Consider the following 21,297-nt stretch of genomic DNA (forward strand, 5'->3'; position numbering starts at 1 on the left):
CAGTCATAAGACTTTTTTAGTAAAGAATAATCACACGTTAAAGTTGTTTCAGAGGGATAGTTTAAAGCCTACATAACAACAGCAATAATGTGTCTCTCTGGAAGCACACCGGTGTGCTTCCTTTTGTCCTTTTGAAAGACTGTTCAGTGCCTCTTTACTTTATTTAGTTCAGCTTGTCTATACTGTACACAAGCAGAAGCTGGAAGAGAGGATCATACCGAGGCAAAATAACCATGACAAAACTAAAGATGTATATGCCTAGATAATTCAGTCTTTACAAAAAATGTCTGAGTGACCCTGAGGTAAAGAGGGATAAAATCTCTTACCTCACCAGAGGTAACCTGTGTATGTCTAGAAGCATGGGTGGTCAATAGGTCTGCACATGGGAGGATGGGTGTGAGCAGCCAACATCAGCATGCCATGCTGGGGGAAGGGAGGTAGCCCTGACTTGAAATAGCAGCATAAAGGGCTTAGTGAGTTCTGTGCTACAAGTGATATACCATTTGGTTGGGAGGTTGTGCATGCTCACATGCATCTCATAAAGGCAGTAAATGTGCAGCTCATAAGGCTGCCGTGGTGTGGTGGGGGTTATTGGGGATACGGCACAATCTCCAGCAGTAGTTATGACACTGCGCAAGCTTCCTTGATTGCCCTATCAGTATCAAATGTAGATTTGGTTGAGCCCAGGGAAGACTAAGGTAGGTCCAGCAGTCCACATGAATAAGAAAGGAGCTTGTGGCAGCTGATAGTCAGTTGCAGAGTGGAAATAAATCTTTAAAAAAGGTTCTGTGGCTTCCAATATACCGTGTAGGGTCTTGAGAATGAGTAATTAGAGAGAAGCAACAGTGAGTTAAGCTGTTATGCATAGCTTCAGTTAAGATAGGTTTGTCTGGTCTACTATTATTTTTTTACTAAGCTAACGCTATAGACTTTTGAACTAAATACTTAACAAGAGTGTGTTGATGATACTGTCATCTTTCATCAAGAAGCTATCTGGTTTGATCTACGGATGGGATAGATACCTTACTTGTGGAGTTGACATGACTGCCTTACATCCATGCAGGTGTCCCCTGGGTTGTTCCAGTCTCCTACTACCTTCTAAAGATAGGTAGTAGATGAACTAACCTCTGAACAGAGTTGTGTGTGTGTGTGTGTGTGTGTGTGTGTGTGTGTGTGTGTGTGTGTGTGTGTGTGTGTGTGTGTGTGTGTGTGTGTGTGTGTGACAGAAAGACAATTCTCAATAGTCCAGCATTGTCTAGAATGTGTTTTAATGCTTTCTGCTCATTAGAGGCCCACTCTGTTTTGCATGCCATTCATTCCCCTGTAGTTCCCACTGATAAGTCTAGTAAGCATGAGGATGCAATATTTTTGACTAGGTTTAATTCTACTTTTAATACGAGCTCTGTTAATTACAGGATGCATAATCAGAGATGAGGAACAGAAAGTGGCTAGGCTGCCATGATGATATCTTAGATAAAACCAACTCTAATTGGAGTCGGTTCAGTATGTGATATGTGTCTGACTAAATCAATGTATTATATATTTTATGTTGAGCAGTTAAAACCACCCACAGCAATTGTACATTGACTGTTTTCTTTATATAATTTTTACTTTCTACATCTTGAAGTTGAGTCAGGAATTCTGGAAATATTCAAGATTTGTAGGGGACACAGAGTACACTATTGTCCTATAACACTAATTAGTACTACTAATATTATTAGATGAAAATTTTCTAGTCTTCAATTATTTTCTTGGTTTCTGTCCATTAGGTATTCTTTTACAGACCCTAAGATACTTTCACTCATCCATTCCGGTCTGTTTGATCTTCCCACTTTACTCCTGTTCTTATGTACACAGCCCTATTTTAAGAAAAAAGCCGACTTCTAGACTAAGAAAGCTCCCATTCATCAGATTTTCTCCAGGTTCACTTATAATGTCAAAATGGAGGATGAATCCATAAGCAGTGTTATTACAGTTCAGACTACTTTGTAGTAGTATAAAAAAGCAGAGAATAGGCAACTCTGTGAATAAAAGAGGGATACTTTAATAAATAAACAAACCTTTAACATCCACCAAGGAATTATCTCTTCTGTGTTTTATTTTAGAACACAGAACAGTCAGGTCTGCATCGGCATTGGTGTCTCCACCCTGCAAGATTGGCTAAAGCAGGGTCATTCTTAAAATTTACTGCAGCTTGCAGAGTGTTCACCATAAACTGGTGGATTCTAGACATGATCTGAGAAAACAAAATAAAAAGAAACATTAGGTCTTCCCCCAGGCAAAATATTATCAATTTCCAAGCTGTCTTAGCAAACGTCATGGAGCAGGATCATACTCTAGTCTGCAAAATGTGCAGACTCTCAGACAAAAGAATATAATACAGTAGAGCCTCCTCCTCTTGATGAAGGCAAAATATTCTGTCCAGCTTTCTCCATCTTCTGAAGGGGGCAGATGATGCCCACCATGACTTGGAGCTCAACAGTACTGGCCATATCAAGCTGCAGATGGTAACTGTCTAGTGGTCACCTTCTGTCTGCAGTTCAGTGCCTGTATAGTGTTATTACACTTTACGGATACATTCCAGCACACTACTGTTTATGAATCATTTTACAAGCTTTGTGAGTTTCACCCTCAATATAAATTACTGTTTCATCTATTTTTATAACAGAGTAATTGCTATGGAGTTAACTACAGAGGGAAGAGGCCTTACAGGAGAAGACATCTACTTTGTTCCCTCATCTGGGTGACTGTCTTCTCACTGCTCTACTAAGGGAGTCTCCAACAGTGGTCTGGATCCTTCTACGGCTCCATGGTACATGGGACATTAGTTCTGGTTTATCTCAGAGCACTTCCTTTATTGAGTTCAGACGTGAACACTCTTCAGAGTTTGCCATTCCTGCTCTTACAGGATTCTCATGAAATCAACGGCATGGCAAATATGCTATGGTCACAGCAGAGGCATTATAGGTGGTTCATCCTACCCCTCATGCACAAAAACAGTCAGGATCTTTACAGTTCAGTTCAGATACACCAGCATGGAGGTGCTGCAGTGAGCAGTAAGATACCAGGGATTACAAAGTCATCACACTCTGATGGAAATATTTTTGGTTTGAGAAGAATGTCATCAGTCAACTTGACTGTTGAGTGATTCCCATCAGCCACACTGTGGGTAATTTTCTCCTGCAGCTGAATTGTTACATTATATTATTATGGGCATATCACTTATTGCACCTGTGTCACCTCTTCTTCAGGGAATGTGAAGCATTATGGAGGGGGGGCTGCATGCAAATCAGGTGGATGTAAGGACACCGTTTCTTAGCATTGTTGGAAGTGTAACTGAAACCTAAATTCTACCTGCTCTAGTTAGGTAAACAGGCCATGCTGTGGTACATAAACAAAGGGTGGCACATGCTTGTAACACCATGTGCAAAGAGCTGAATTAATCAGTGGGGCATATATCTTGAGGCCCATTTTTACAGCCCTGATTTCAGGCTCAGGAATGGCCAAGGACTACAAGATTCTAACAACTGGTGTCCTGTATAAAGTTTTAGAATGCAGTGTAATTAATACATTCAATCTAAGTGAATCCTGGGGCAGCAAAGACAACCCAGAACCAGAAGAAATGTTCCCCATCCTGCTGAAATTAAAGAAGAACGGAGAAATATGTGACTGGCCTTCTTTCCTTTACATTTCTCCTTCATTTTACATTTATTCATTATTTATTTATTTATTTATTTGACATTTGTTGACTGGGAAAGTCCAACTGGGTCAATAACCCATTTTCAGTGGAGGCCCGGGGGAAAAGCACTACAAAGTAAAAGACACATGCAGTATAGTAATAATTACATTTACATATGGGAGTGTCTTTATCAATAAAGGATAATACTATGGAAAGGGAATCTTGCTAATTTTGGAAGGCCTGGCAAGCAAGAACTCTTTTGATAGGCATCGGACAGTTTCAACACAGGGTATAGCAATGGTCCAAGTGCAATGGAGGAGATGAGTCACCGCATTAAACTATATTCTGACCCACTGATTGAAACCATCAATGACAAGGAATAATACACTGGTCAGAACATGACAGAATGACAAGTGGTCTGTGATGATTCACCTGGTTCTTAGAGAATAGTAGTGGGAGAGTTGAAAACATTCCCCATGTAAGAAGCTGAAAAAGTCAGAGGTCTATATAGTCTATGCTGTCACAAAGAACCCATCAACAAGAAAGAATATGAAGAAGGAGAAAATGATGCCCTTCTCCTAGGAGGTAGACTTAGCTCTTCATTTCTGCTGTCTTAGAAGGAAAATGTGGGGGAAGATCTCATTTTATGTTTTTTCCACTAAAAAGGGATACTCCAGAAATGTGTTTAATTTCTTTCTTCTTTTTAAAGGACTGTCTCAAAGTATTGCAGTGATGACTAAAGGTGCTCTGACTACAGCGCTGCAAACTTCACAAGACTTGAAGGGATTGGGCATTCCATGACAGGGATGATGGTTTAATCTAGCAATAACCCACGCCTGGGTGTGGGTAATGCTGGATTTACCCATGGTTGGCGTGGTTTGGTCCCAAGGGCGAAGCCCAAGGGACCAAACAAAGCCAACCATGAGTAAATCCAGCATTACCCACACCCAGAAGTGGGTTATTGCTATTATACAATGACATTATTTAAGAAAAAAAATAATTACTTTTCTTAAATAATGGCATTGTATAATGCCTCCTTGCTGCCCTTCCGCAGCTGTCTGGTATTCCGCGGAAGTTCTGATGTACTGCGCATGCCTACACAGTACATCAGAGCTGTGGGCAAAAGCAACGGAGAAAGCAAGATCTCCATTGCTTTTTACTGTTTCGCTATGTTAAATGGGTTTAACATAGCGAGACAGTTTTGAAAAAAGCAACGGAGAAAGCAAGATCTCTGTTGCTTTTTACAAACTATTTTGCTATGTTAAATGGGTTTAACATAGCGAGACAGCTTTAAAATAAGCAACGGAGATCTCCATTGCTTATTTTAAAGCTGTCTCACTATGTTAAACTCATTTAACATAGTGAGACAGGTTTTAAAAAAAAGCAACAGAGAAAGCAAGATCTCCGTTGCTTTTTACACACTGTGTCGCTATGTTAAAGGAGTTTAACATAGCGAGACAGCTTTAAAAAAAGCAACGGAGATCTCCGTTGCTTTTTTTAAACCTGTGTCGCTATGTTAAACTCCTTTAACATAACGAGACAGTGTTTTAAAAAAGACTTATACTAATGGAAAAAGTCCGGGCGACCGGACCTTTTTCCATTAGTATAAGTCGATTTACAACGTGCATGCTGGCCAATCAGCGTGCACGTTTTGGAATATTAATGAGGGGGTCATGGTATAATTCCTTTCAACTCACTCACACAAATTTAAATACTTGCTAATAATCAAAAATAGATTACTCAATGTTTTCCACATAAAATAAGTCAAACACGTGTGTTATATTTAGATATATGTAAAATTGCGATGGCAGATGATAAAATGCTTCTCATGTTGGAGAAGCTAATGCAACTGACTAGGGACAACTCCTCACATCATGAGGAAAAATACAAGTGACAGTAGAAAACAAAGCAGATGCTCTAAAGGAGAAAATGAAAAGCACAATCAGAGCAGCACTATGTTGTGAGGTAAAAATAACACATTCTTGAGAATAATCTAACCATACTGCACTATAATACTGACAAATCAGAAAATGATAGTTACAAAAATAATGCAAATATAATAGGGGTACCAAAAGCATCAGTGCAGTGGATGTGGGATTACTTGCTGAATGGGATTGACAAGACACAATCTGTTATAGGACATAAAACATGGACAAGCCTAGGTATGTCCTGATGGCACTGTCGTCAAACCCAGGGAACGGTCCCTAGAGTATTAAGTTCACAGAAGGCTTCTCTCCACAACTCTAACAACAGATCATCCAAGTAAGAAAATATTTGGATCCCTTGAAGCCTGCAAAAAGCAATCACAGGGGCAAGGCATTTGTTGAATACTCTTGGGGCAGTAGAAAGGCCAAAGGGCAAAGCAGATAACTGAAAATGCCAGGAAGCAACAAAAAAATGCAAAACCTTCCTGAAAAGAGGATGGATCAGAATATGGAGATACGCATCCTTGAGATCCAGAGATGCCATATAGGCCTGAGGGATCAAGAGAACAGAATATGAAAGGACAACATCCAAAAGGAAGGTACTTTTAGAAAAATGTTTAGATGAGAGGGGTCTAGAATAGGTTTCCAAGTACCCTTTTCCCTGAGCACTAGAAACAGTCTGAAGTAGAACCCTTTCCTGCTTTGGAACACAGGCACCTCTTGAATATTACCCTGGGTCAAGAGATTTTGATGAACCTCTGGAAAAAAGGGAAGTTGTTCCCGAGGAAGTTGAAGAATGCCCATAAAAGGAGGATGGGATTTCTAAATCATGAAGTACCCCTGATGAATGACTGACAGAACCCAAGAATCCTGAGTGATCTGAAGCCAAACAAGAAGAGAAAGAGAAAGGCGAACAGAAAGAGGAATGTGGCTGGGAAGGGATGGATAGTGATACTGCACCTGGTTTGTCTGGAAAGTAAGTCTTCAGAGTCCCTGAAAACTGAGGAGACTTAGCAGGATGAGCCCATTTGTCACTTTCTCTAAAATTTAGGCACAGCAGAAGCAAACATATGTTTAAGATCCTGTAAGGCCCTACCCTTATCCTGAAGGAACTTAGCAACAAACCAGCAGCTTCCCCAAACAGAAGCTTAGAATCCAGAGGAGCATACATCAACATATCCTTAATGTCATAAGGTTGAGGTTGAAGCCTAAGCCAAGAATACCCCCTCATCACTGAAAAAAAACAGCAGCCCTAGAAGAAGCATTTGTGGCATCATAACTACATTTAATAGAATAATGAATGACTTGAGAGGAAGTGCCGAGCAAGAAAAGAACAGAAGTTTTACCCTCAGATTCTTGAAAATCAGAAAAAAGTTGACAGGCCTGAGAAAGAAGAGCCAACACATACCTGGAAATATGGGTCTGATAATTAATAGCACTAAAAGCTAGGGTAGAAGAAGTGTAAACCTTCTTACTCAGCCTCTCCATAGCTCTGCTGCCCTTGTCAGAAAGCAATAACTTGGGCGAAGGAAGCAAATGAGATAGCTTATAAGAGGCTGCAGACACTATAGAGGGGTCAGCAGCAGGACATTTATATATAAAATAACAATGCTTAGGCACCCTATAAAACTTGTCAGGTTTCTTGGGAGGAGGAGGCAAAGAATCAGGTGCACAACAGGTATTGAAAAAAGCATCCAGCAATGCAGCCAAAACAGAAGGAACAGCCACAGGCTTAAGAGATTCCAACTGCAGCAACTCATAGTACATCTTGTGGATATCAGGGACCTATGCACAATCCCACTTTAAAAAGTCCGTCATCCTAGATAGTGTGTCCTCAAAGGAAATTTCCTCAAAAGGAACATCAGGACTAATGGATTCCTCCTCTTCTGACCCATAGTCTAAAGGAGGAGGAATATGAGTAGAATAAGTTAGGGATTCATCATCAGAATCCAACTCATCCTCAGAAGAAAACTGTTCTTAAGGACTTTTAAAGGGAGTAGATGACCAAGGAAAAGCAGGAACCAAAACCCCCTGAGGAGGCTTTAAGGACATTAAAGTAGTAAATTGCACCTGAGTAAAGGCCTGCCAGTCACTATGTGGATCCCTACGAGCAGATGAAATATGTTTTTTTTTTTTTTTTTTTTTTTTTTTTTTAAGAGAATGCTCCCTCAAAAAACTGAGAAGGCTCAGACCCAGGACGACAGTTTTGAACTGTAGTAGGAACATCTTCCCAAACTAAAAATGAAGGAACTCCCCTAGTCCCTTCAGAAAAAATCAACTGCGGTTCCCACTGAACATCCAAGATGGACACCTGCAAAGCCTCCTTGCACGTGCTGCCAGCCAGATCTATGCCGACAACACAGCTGGGCCAGCCTCCAGGTTTTTAACGACCTCGGAAGAAAAACCTGGCACAGGCTAAATGGCAAAAGATTGCAGCTGTACCTTTTTCACCTTCTTCTTCCCTAACGGCTGACCCTCAGTGCAGGAAATTCCTCCCATTGTATCTTTAGTGAGAAGCTTAAGATGCTGGTTCTCAAGATACAAGGAAAGCGGAGAAAGTCTAATTTGAATGGTTTTCAGGATGAAAGCCTGACAAACTGAACAAGACGTATGGTCATGAGAAGCTCCTAGACAAAAAAGACATATGCCATTGTGGTCTTTATGAGGAATCTGCAAATGCAAAGAAGTCAGCAAACAGGCATAAGGAGTCACTGCAGAACAAAAATGCATTCAACTGGCAGAAGGTGGATGCAGATAAACAGACCAATGGTGAAAAGATATGTTCTGACAGGTGGCAAAAATGTTCAGACTATGGTAGGCCTGAACATCACCTTCATGCCCTATGCTACACAAGGAGTGTCTGGGTAATGTTCGGTGTACCCTTAAAGCAACAGGAGTATTTGGTAGACTGGCCAGATGTCAGACCCCCAGAGTAGGGAATTCCATATGTTAAGAATATTGCAGCAGTGAATGTAAGGGCATCAATGGTTTATAAAAACTGGACACCTGATATATACACAGAGTAGCAAAAACTGCCGGAGCTTTCAATGGGGAAAAATGACTAGCTGTCTACTGTTGCTTGATCATTATTCTGGGTTTGCAGGAGTAATGTGATTTGTGTGAAGGAATCTGGAATGCTTTAAAGTGCAGCAACTGTTTATGTGGAGCAACAGTGAAATATATTTACTGGACATCATCTTTTACCATAGCCATTCCCATGAAGTGTACAAAGAAGTGGCTATAGATGTCGGAGGTGAGGGTTGTCTAGAAGAAATTAGCTGACCCACTTGTTCAGTTTAAAAAGTCATTATCTGGCCTTGCAGGGCTACTGTGCATTTGTGTGAATTAAGATGGACTGTTTTAATGTTATTTACTTATCTACATTTGTTAACCGGGTAGTGTCCGACGGGTCAAGTAGCCCATGTTCAGTGGAGACCCAGGGAGAAAAGCTACAGTGCAGTAACAATTGGATGAGAAGCCAAGTAGTTATGAACATAAATAGAAAAAAAACATTTAACACAGTTACATAAGAAAACAAGTACTAATGTATACAAATAGTGGTAAACAAAAAAAATACAACTAAAAAAAGTTAAATAATAAACAACATGTCAGGTATAAGGAGTATAAAAGACAAAAATACAGAGGCATACAGAATCTGTCATACAATAAGCAAGTTTCAAGGAGTATGAGGCAATAAGCCCTAGCTTCTTAAAGGTGCAGAAGAGAGGTACATGAGAAGGGAGATTGTGAAGAATTATGAGAAAGGAACTAGCCAGGAGTCATACAGAGGCAGAGCCAGTTGCTGTTGAGATAATCTATCTAATCTTATCACAATGTGTTTGTGTTAAATAAACTTGAATTAATCTATCATGAGTGTTACTGCATTTCATTAATTTAACTCTCTTAATCAGGCATCTGAGGCTTAAACATTCAGTAAAATGGTTGTAATTTGTGGATACAGTAGCTGTACACAAGTGACTTTCTTCTGCCGTTGTTTGATCATTGCTAACAAAAGTCACTGGCATAGTAGAAGTAGCATAACACACTGTATTTGCTTATTGAAACCAGTATTGTTCAAAGATTTCCACTATCTCCATTACCAGCATAGTGGATATGGGCATCCTGAGGCAATGTAGAAACTGCCTCATGTTTACTGACAGACAGTTAATTCTCAAAATAACTGATAAGATATGTGAGAGAAGTATTTACAGAATATCACTCCAGGCAAAGGTCTCATGAAAAAGCTGTGACACGGGTCTGACTGGCCCAGCAATCAAGGAGCCTCAATCCTCACCACTAACACCAGTGAGGGGCATCCACATAGGGGAGGATAACAAATATACATACAGTAAAGTACAATTTCCCTTAAGAGCACACAGAGATCACAGTCAGTCTGGGGCTGGTTTCTCCCTTTCTCTCCAGATCCAAAGTAAGACTCCCCACTGGCACAGCTATAGGGGCCAGATCTCAACCTAGTGGGCAAGCTAAAACCTCCAGCACCCTCTCTGTCCAACCAGTGCTTTGTGTCCCTCCCCAAGTAGCTGACACACATGCACTTTGAGATAAGAGTTATATACAACCACACAGACACTCCTGGGGAATGCTGGCACAGGTCCTCCAGCTGTACCTCTTTTACCGAGCCTATAAGGTAGAAATCACTGCCACCACCCACTATTTATCAGCTACTAAAAAGGCCCTTATCAAAGGGTGTCCAATTCTACTGTGCAATATTATCCAAATGGTAAGTGCAATTGAACAGTCAAGGCTTATTTGGAGTGAATTGGACAGTATATATACATGCAATGTACTCTAGAGCTTAAATTATCTCTACACAAAACAGCTGCAGTTGAAAGATTTAAAAATATTTAATAATAAATAATAAAAACACAAGACAATACTTCTTACTACACAGTGCTAGTCAAGAGTTCAGACACAGGAAAATGCATAAAATAATACAGTATAATCGTTCTGACATCAATACAGAAAGCAACTGTCTAATCTTCCTATTTCCTGGCTATTTCTAAAAGAGACACTGAAGTCTAAGATCCTACTTACATACAGAACACAGGCAGATACTGGTGAGTTGGATGTTTTCAAGACAAATGCAAAATGCTTTCTGATTCTCTCTCTTTTTAAATTGATAACACAGTGCTACTTCACATCACATCATTCTTAACAATTTTCTGTTTTCCCAGGTTAACATAAACTCAGAAGTTAATAGCCCGTTTGACCTTTCAGCTGGTCAGGAAGCCAAAGCAATAAAAGAAATTATACATGTAAATTCTAGCCATTAACTCTGGCCTCAAAACAATAGGAAGAAGTCCTTCATTGAGACATCTCGGCTCTGTGTTTTGACATCAAACAATTACACAATGCTTGACTTATCAGCCTTCCTACAGCAGAGTGCATTGTTGTTACATTTGTGCAGTTCCTCATTTAACAGCATTTACTTCCATTTAAGAGAACAAGCCTGTGGCTTATATTAATATTTAAAAATGACAGAAATATCTACAAAATTCTATCTGGCTAGGCTGGCAGCCTTCCCCTATCTTCACAAAAGCAATCGTAACATCAGTCATAGTGTCAGTAGAACACATGCTGCATCCATAACAGACAGTTCAAAGCAGACACATAGACCCACATATGATGATGCACTTAAATGTAGCCTTCCTAAACCCTAAAGACCTCCTAGATTATGAAGTACACATAACAAATACTCTCAGCAGCCCCAAATGCACTCTTTAAAAACAACACAGACTTCAACACATACAGCCACATCCCGTGGAGCTTCTACTTCTAAGTCCATAAGATAAGCCACCACACAACATTCAGGTCATTGGACACTCCATTGTGAGAAACACTGATGTCCCTCTCATCAGGCTGAGTTAGGAGAAAGTCACTGACAGTTGTTTATCAGGGGTCAGGGTCCACCACATTATGCACACATTCAGGTCATTGGACCACAAGTACCAGTATGACTCAGTCATAGTTCATATGGGTATAGATGGCCTGAGACATACCTCCCTAGACTATACGAAGAAAGACATCATGGAATTCTCAGAAAATGTGTTCCAAGCTGGTAGAAGCCTATCATTGAGCAGCATTTTACCTTCAATGATGATGCCACAATATGAATAGAAGATAACTGACTTTAATAATTTGGTTAGCTTCTGCTGTCATTCTAAGAGGGTGCAATATTTGTCAGCATGAAAAGAGATGGCCCATGCCGCTTTACCAGGGATGGTCTACACCTCTCCCCTGTAGACTTTTGAATATTAGCCAAAACAAGATCCTCCCCAACAGTGCCTTTTTCAGGCAATACCAAACTGAAAGTACTTCCCCACACAACAAATCAACACCAAGAAAATCTAAATGTGCTACTGCTCAATGCTAGGAGTCTAAACAAAAAACTCCACTCCCTACAAGCTTTCCTCACCCTACAAAATGCTGGTGTCTGTGTCGTGGAGAGCGCACCAGCAGTTCAAGGCTATAATGCCTTCTACATGTTTAGACAGGTTACTATACAGTCAGGGACTAATGGTAAAGGTGTCCTGAGTTGCATCAAAAATAAATATACCTCAAAGCTGGTCAAACAGAACAATGCACTTGCATTTCTCCATATTCAAATCACCACAGGCAAAATCCCATACCACTTCCTAGCAAGCTATACATCCCCTTCATATCTCAGGATATCCATAACATTTATTTAAACTTATTGGAAACACTCACCATCCAACCCAATACTATATTCATGGGTGACTTTAAATACCCCACTATTAACCGAGAATAATATACAACACCAAATGTACAGGAACAGAGATTCCTGGATTTTGTAAACACAAACCCCCTGGACCAGACTGTCAATACAAAACCTGGGGTGCAGACACAATGGAGCCACTCCTCACTAATAGGTGACAGTGCTACACATCCCCTAGTGTATTGTATTCTCTTGTATGGTCAGACCACAAACTGGTCTCCTTTACAGTAAAAATAATACTTGGAACTCCAGCTAACTGTGGAATATTCAGGAACTACTCTAAGGTTAACTTCCTACTATTAAGGGATAACATTGCTAAATTTCAAACCCCTATAAACCCTAAGAACACTGCTACCTACATGGAACTCTTTATTGAAAACCTGTACAAACATGTTAATAGCTGCACAGAGGCAGCTGTACCCACCAGGAAGAATTACAGTACTAACTGAAAAAAACAAGCCACTCTGGTGGAATCACAATATCAGTTTGAAAAATTAGGAGGTGCAGCACTCAGCAGGATAAAAGCACTCTCATTACATTAACAGACAACTTATAGGACAAATAAAGACTACCAAAGCCAAATTTGAAGTAAAGGCCAACTACAACCACAAGGCATTCTCCAGCTATATCAGCAACCTCAAAGGCAATGCACAATTGTGTGCAGAGCTCATTGTTATTGGAGCTACCTGTACTGACAGAGAAGATATAACAAACTTACTGGCCAACAAATTCAGCTACAGCTTTACGCCTCTCTTCCCCTTAACCTTCCTTCAGCAACTACCACCAAATATAACTCCCCCTGCTATCACTAGGGAACAGGTATTTAATGCTCTATCTCTCTCTCTCTCTCTCTAAGGCCAAAAACACTGCTTCAATGGACCCAGACAATACCGCAGGATGCCTTTAAAGTAGCATGAAACATGACCTTTCAGGCCCTCTGGAATTGCTGTTTAGCTGTAGCCTCTAAAGAGGCTTTTGTGCCTCATGAATGGCCAACAGAAATAGTCATCCCGCTACATATAGGTGGGTTTTCTACAGTCCTTGGAAACTACAGACCTATAAGTCTCACTAGTCTCATATACAAACCCATGGAAAGAATTATTGTGGAAATGATCAGTAATGACAGAAGACCTCCAGACACTGAACCCAACCTAGTCTGATTTTGTCAACGGCAGGTCACGCCTAGTGAACCTGGTGGACTTCTTTGAGAATGCCACCAATGCAATGGATGAAGGCAACATGGTTCATACTGCTTACCTTGACCTGGCCAAGGCATTTGACACAATGCTCCTCTTGGACATTGTTGACAAACTAGTAGTTAGATATAAACCCTTATGTCACCCAGTGGATAGCCAGTGGGCTCACAAACAGTACCCAGGAAGTTAGAACTGGGGAGTCCACCTCTACAAAGAAGCCAGCCAAAAGTGGAGTCCCTCGGGGATCAGTCCTTGGACCGCTCCATTTTGGCATTTACTTCTATGAAGTCAAGGCCAATGTCAGTGGCCTCTGGCTGACTAAATCTGCAGATGACTATAAATTACGAGCAGTCATAGAATCCTCCATCAACACAAATATTCTCCAGGAAAGGCTGGTACAGATAAATAACTGGTATCAGAGCCATGGACTAAAACTAAATGCCAAGAAATACAGAACAGCATCCTTCAGGAAGTCATCTACCCCTGGTAACTATTATATTGACAGCACACTCTTGAGAGATGACTCAGTAGTCAGGGACTTCAGATACATTGACAGTAGTCTAGTCTTTGACCATCAAGTGTCTACAGTAGTGAGGAAATCATTCTATGCTGTGCAACTTGTAAACAAAGGTATGGCATCAAGATCCAAGGAAGTCATTGTTCCACTGTATTTGGTACTCATCTCACCTGTCAAAGAGTACAATGCCTTCTTTGGTATATACCTAACCAGGCATATCCAACAATTGGAACATCCACAGTGGCTCCTCACTAAACAAAACAGGGCTTAAATAACATGCCCTATGCAGACTGCCTCAAGGCCCTATCCCCGAATTTTGTCTCCTACAGGGTGTTTACTACACCTTCTCTGGAACAGGCTCCCCATCCATGTGAATCACAGTTTCGTCCTAACCCAGTTCAAGGGTAACTTGGCCAATTGGATGGGGAACAGGAAATTTAGTCCTGGTTTGGCACCTATGTCTAATGGACACAGGCGGCCTTTACATGGTTCATCTCCCAGGCCCCTGCTTGTGAATCTTTAATCTACCAAACCCCTGCTTACACTTATTAAGGGTACCAGAACTTGTCAGAGATTTGGGATGCATGGCTATGTTTACAAAGGCTTGTGTGATTGTTATGAAGTTATGAAAGTATGCAGAACTAGTACTGCTATGGTTTATGTTTGTGAGTATTGGGGGCAGGGGTGGCTTGAGCTATTGGGCTGCAGGACTGCAGGCCCCCCCCCCAGCTGTAAAACAGAAAAGAAAAGCAGAAAAATAAAAGTAAAAACAAAAAGAAAACAAATGCGAATCCCATAAAATCGCACACTCATGGCATTTCCCGATATCCAAACTGCTGGTGAACCAGTCTGGATCATGTGGGAAGGGGAAGGACTAGGACTCATTGCAGGCTTTTGTACTGCAGGAATGTGGTGTTTACAACAGACTTTGAAATGGATGACTGCAGGAAAGGTGGACTGTAGTGTTTACAATGGACTTTGGAATGGATTACTGCAGGAAAGGTGGCATTTGGACTCAGGATGTGTGTGTGTTTGTGTGTGTGTGTGTGTGTGTGTGTGTGTGTGTGTGTGTGTGTGTGTGTGTAATGCACCAGTTATTTATTCCTAGTGGCTAGACTCAAACCCTGTACCTTGGAAGGAGATAGCAATAGCTTGAATTCCCTACCCACAACCAGTTGTGAAAATTTTGCCTCATATTTTTGTTCATGTTAAACATTGTGGTCAGACTTCATATTCTTCATAAAATACATGGTAACACAACACCTTTTATTCTAGCAATTTTCAGTTTATAAGATCAATATTTGAAATGTGTCCCTTTTTGGGGGGGGGGCTGTTTTCCCCTATTATTGGCTTTGTCCAGGTTTTTTATGCTAAGAGGATGAGAGCTATGATGAGAAGTGAATTCAGTGAATATGTCTGGGGGCTGTATTCCCCCATTATTGGCTTTGTCTAGGCATTTTGTGCTAAGAGGTTGAATGCTATGGTGAGAACTGAAGTCACTAAATGATAGTTGTTTAAGTTTTAGTCTACATGTCTTTCAAGAAACAGCTGATTTGGCATAGCAGTATGTTGCTCTGACTGTAGTGCACAGGGTTCAGGGTTCAAGACCTGGCAGTGAAATGCATGGTGGTAACACAGCATTTTATTCTAGCAACTTTCCAAGATTTAACAAGCAATGTTTAAAATGTGTTCCTAGTTTTGGGACGTTTGTCCCTCCCCCCAAATACATTTTGGCTTTTTTCCAGACTTCTTGTGCTTCAAAGTTGAAAGATACAGTTGAGTATTGAGTGGATTTTACAAGGAGCTGAGAGCTTGAAAAGAGTTTAATGCTGCTTATGCTGAGTCTGCTTGTAATGTTAAGAGAACACTGGAAAATATGAAGGTCTCTCCGAACACCATTATATTGGGCGACTTCAACTACCCAAACATAGATTGGGAGCATTACTCTAGCTCCAACACCCTTGCCCAAAGGTTCCTAGAATTCATAAACTCAAATGCTATGGAACAACTTGTTACCACTCCCACAAGAGGGGAAAACATACTGGACCTGATCATCACCAACATGGGGACTCTATGCTCCAGACCAGAAGTGTATCCCTCACTGGTAAGATCAGACCATAAACTGATCTCACTGGATATTCAAATCCCGACTCCACCCCCTGCCCAGAAAACCACAGTGTAAAACTTCTCTAAAGCAAATTTCACACTCCTCAAAACCGAGGTGGAATCCTTCAAAGCCCCCGGGCCTGTGGAAAATACGGCCCAGACCGCAGACTCCTTTATAAATACATTCTATGAACACCTTCAGGACTGCATGGATCATGCAATCCCAAATAAAACCAAGACCCAATCCTCCAAAGGCAGACGACCTGTCTGGTGGACCCCAGCCATAAACAAACTATACAATAGAAGGAGGAAGCTACTACATGATAGAGCAAAATCCCAAAAAGGGAAGGCATCTCTGATCAGTATTAGCAAAAAACTAAGGGCACTCATAAAATCGTCAAAGGCCAGCTTCGAGAGAAAAATTGCACAGGACACTAAGGATAATCACAAGGCTTTCTTTAGTTATGTTAGGAACCTGGGTGGGAATTCCCAGATATGCTCAGAATAAGTCCAAAATGACAAAAAATACACTGTTCCCACAGACATTGCCAACATCCTAGCTGACAGGTTCAGCGCAAACTTCTCCCTCCCCCCCAAAAAAGCAAATATCTATCCCTGCAGGGTGCTGCCCCTGACATCTCAGATGCTCAGGTGGGAGCCGCCCTCTCCAAAGCAAAAAACACAGCATCAATGGGACCAGATGGTGTCCCAGGCTGCGTCCTACATGAACTCCAAGAAGAGCTAAACCCAAACATAAAACTACTGTTCAGTCTCAGCCTTACTACAGGATATGTACCCAAAGAGTGGCGTACAGAAACAGTGGTCCCTCTCCACAAAGGTGGTGCCTCAACGGACCCTGGAAACTATCGCCCAATAAGCCTGACTAGCTTGGTCTGCAAAGCTATGGAAAGGATCATCATGGACCTCATAAATAAAGATATTGGGGACCTACAGACACTGGATCCTACCCAGTTTGGCTTTGTTAAGGGCAGATCCTGCCTCTTAAACCTGGTTGACTTCTTTGAAACAGTCACCAAGGCCATTGACGAAGGGAAGGTGGTCCACACAGCCTATCTGGACCTCGCAAAAGCCTTCGATACAATATCCCACTCGGGCATTATAGATAAGCTCACCAGCTTAAATATAAACCCCTATGTCACTAGATGGGTTGCAAACTGGCTCAAGGACAGAACCCACATGGTTAGAATTGCTGGAGCCATGTCAGACTCCAAACCAGTTACAAGTGGCATCCCACAAGGCTCAGTCCTGGGACCTCTCTTGTTTGGTATATATTTCTCGGAGGTACAGGCCAACACGGAAGGACTGTGGCTGACCAAGTTCGCAGATGACTGCAAACTGGGTGCCATAATCGACTCTCCAGCCGACACAAGCATCCTCCAAAAGGGCCTCATAGAAACAGACAACTGGTGCCAGAGCCATGGCCTCAAGCTAAATGCCAAAAGTGTATAGTCATTCCCTTTGGCAAAAACAAAGTGCCCACAAATTACCACATAGGTGGTAATCCATTAAGTACAGAAGAAGTAATTAGGGACCTAGGGACCCAAGTTGATAGCAATCTCTCATTTGACAACCACGTGGCCAAAGTGGTTAGAAAAACATTTTATATAGCCCACCTAATCATGAAGGGATTCACATCTAGATTAGGGAGGTCATCGTGCCTCTTTACTCATCCCTCATCAGACCCATAATTGAGTACAATGCCTTTTTGGGATGTACCTTACCAAACACCTGCAGCAACTGGAAAGACCCCAAAAGTACCTCACCAAGAGGATCAAAGTGCTCAAACAGATGCCATATGCTGCCCGGTTAAAGAAACTCCAGCTCTACTCAGTGGCATACCGCCTGCTCAGAGGTGACCTGTGCCTGACGTATAAGGCCATGTCCAACCCGGAATTAAGGGACATGCTGCACCTCAAAAATCCAAATCCCATCGAGCTACACGCTCGAGAGACTTGAACCTCAGCACTGAAATAAATAGGACATGCTGGAGGGACAGATTCATAACCCAGAGGCTCCCTTCACTCTGGAATAAAATCCCAGTCCAGGTTAGGCAGAGTCCCTCATTGACTCTTTTCAAGAGGAATCTTGATGAGTGGATGGGAGATCGTAGGTTTACCCCGGGTATCAATTCTGTGTCACTGTTAGACAGAGGCACAGTATACTAACCTCGAAAAAGGGCATAGCAAAATTAATTTAAAATGGGTGGCGAAAGCCAAACATACTCTGGCTAGGCTTATAAATGCCCTAGGGCAGATAGCCTAGTATGAACCTATGAACAGGTTGTAAAGTACTTGCTTTTGATGCAGAAGGCTGTGGTTTCTACTCCCTCAGTATATAGATGCATTGCTGATAATGTACTGTGTTGATTTTTAAATGGGATGGATGCTGCAGTCCTGAGAATGTCATCTTTGGTTGAGATACCTAGTAACGATGAACCTGTTATCAGTTTGCCATCAATTCCCTAATGCAATATTACTAGCTTATCATTTTTTTTAATATAACATAGGCAATTTATTCCTCAACGGCAACAGGCACTTTATTTGTAGATGAAACAATAAAATATAAAGTTGTTTGCTAGCAACAACATCTTCATTAGTTACAGATCTCTTTAATGTGGAATTATTTAGATGGCTTTTACTTCTGCAGAGATTGTGCATATTTACTGATACTGGTAGACTGTAGAAGACTGAGTAGACTTTTATGATGGAAATGTTCAGAACTGGGCAGTTTTGTCATTATTGGTGCATGCATTTTGTTTCATTGTTTACTGGAAAAATGTTCAAAACAATACATTTAAAATGACCTCTAACAGCTGCACTGTATTATACACGGAATATAATTTAATACAATCAGGAAGGAGTATCAAAGAACACATGTATGTTTCCTCTGCAAGGGGTCTTTGTCTGCCACTGACCAGATGTATTTTCTTTGAATGTGGGTTTCAATGCTGTTTCAATGAATGTGAGTTTCAAGGGGAGAGAAGTTTTAATGCTAAGTTTATTTTCATTGTGAGACTGCACTGCTTTGTTTAGCAGATGTCTATTACTGTATGTGCTCTAAAATGTAAAACAAAACATTTAAATGAAATCCAAACCATTGTAGAAGTAAATCAGTATGCACATTATGGTGTTTATGGTAAATGGGCAAAACAGCCAAGTAATAGGACACTGGAATAGCTGCAGGGGGGGAGGCCCCATTCGACCATAATTTTGTGAGGGGGAGAAGGGCGGCAAACTCAAACAGCCCCGGCTGAACTATACCTCTTAACTGTCCAGATTTTTGCAGAATGAATAGATTTTTGTTTCTTATTTTTGGTTTGTTCCTCATAAAATTTGTGGTTTTCTGGCAATTCATTTAGGAATGAAGTCACTACATAATGACAGACACTGAGTTTCAGACTTCATACTCTTCAGAAAAATGCATGCTAAAGCAAGACCTGTTGTTCTGTCAATAGACTAAGTTTATACAAGAGCAATTTTTAGTACTGTTTGCATGTTCCCCCAGTATATTTGGCCTTGTCCATATTTCCTGTGTTAAGAGGATGAGCGGTGCATGCAAATAAATCACTTTATAGAATTAGGTATATCCAAACCTATCAGCTGTCCCTGATTTGGCTCAAAATGTTGCTCTCCCCCTAATAATCCCTCTGCAAAATGGAAAATTTGGAAGAAAACATGGAGGGTTTACAATTAATAAATAATTGCAATGATCAGAGTTATATATTACTTTTAATTTCAGAAATGCATGTAGATTCTCTTATTTTTGTCAGCTGCTCAAGTTAACAGTACTAATATTAAAAATGTGTCCCTTCTTTGACAGGTTCTCAGCTATATTGTGTGGCTATTTTATATTTCTGCATCACATTTTTGGTCCGTTTTTCATAAAATTGTGATTTTTTTGCCGAATTACTGGCAAATCATTAAAGATTGAAGTTAGAAAATAATGACAGACATTTGAGTTTCAGATTTCATACCCTTCAGAAAATTCATACTAATGCAAGACCTACTATTCTATTATCTTTCTAAGTTTATAAGAGCAATATTTAAAAATTGTCTGTTTATGGCTTTGTCCAGATTTCTAGCTCTGAGGTTAAGAGGTATGACAAATGGGTCAGCGCCATCACCGTCAGCCAGAGACATTTCAAATTGTGACATACTTGTACCCCACTCCCCCACGTAGTGATTCTGGATGTATCCAGGCAAGGCAAGGAGCAGTTATGCAGTGTAAGTGTGCAGAGTATCCCCCAATCCAAGGTAGACACAAGTACTACAGTGGCTTTTCATCTGTCCTTGATTTTGCAGAATGTTCTGGTTTTCTGTCATATTTTATACTGTTGATTTATGCTTCTTCTTATTCAGAAAATGCATGTTGTTGCAGAGCCTGTTGCTCTGTGTTTAAGTAGCAATGCTTTAATGACCATCAGGTAAGCTTGTCTGAGCTTTAATAAGCATACTGCTAAAGAATTACCAACATTAAAAGCCTTTTTGTTGTTGCCATGCAGAGAATATTTACATAATTAGTGTATAAGCTTTGGGTGTTGAAATGCATATGACAGTATTTGTAATAAAGGACAGGATTACAGTATTTTCAGAAGCTCATTACATTTTCTGGAGACTTGCAGTCATCTTTGCAGGCTTTACCCATAAACTAAACAGAATGCCAATCTATCACATGTGGTCTATAACCTGTGCAGTAATCCCTTAAGCAATTTATCTTGGGCTTATTTCTTGTTTGCTGTTCATTTTTTTACTTTGATCATGTTTTCCCCATGAAACAAGTAGATGTTGTCAGGCAGCAGGTCTTTTTTGGATAAGAAACATTTTTACAAGTGGGGGTATTGTTACTTTCAGCATGTTACTTGGTACTTTTATAAAGCTGAATATAAATTATAATTAGAACTGCAGTGCAAGGAGAAGTGGCTTGAGGTTTTTATGCTTGATTTTGACTGGCATTCCAGTAATGTATTTAAAAAGTAATTTATTTTTTCATACCTCACAACCTTTTTGTTTCCATCTAGATATTTAGTAAACTGTTAGGTAACCAATGCATTGAAACATTTTTTTTCTTATACAATTCATTTTGTCTTGATTGAACTC

General features: G+C 40.6%; 1 protein-coding gene across 1 annotated transcript in view; it reads right to left on the reverse strand.

The window, feature by feature from the left end:
* Window positions 1-21,297, reverse strand: part of LOC122787923 (dynein beta chain, flagellar outer arm-like) — a 5,188,001-nt gene that overhangs the window by 121,938 nt on the left and 5,044,766 nt on the right. The window lies entirely within an intron of this gene.

This window comes from Protopterus annectens, chromosome 13.part0 (assembly GCF_019279795.1).
Source record: "Protopterus annectens isolate FY-2018-M chromosome 13.part0, PAN1.0, whole genome shotgun sequence".
Taxonomy (NCBI): domain Eukaryota; kingdom Metazoa; phylum Chordata; order Ceratodontiformes; family Protopteridae; genus Protopterus; species Protopterus annectens.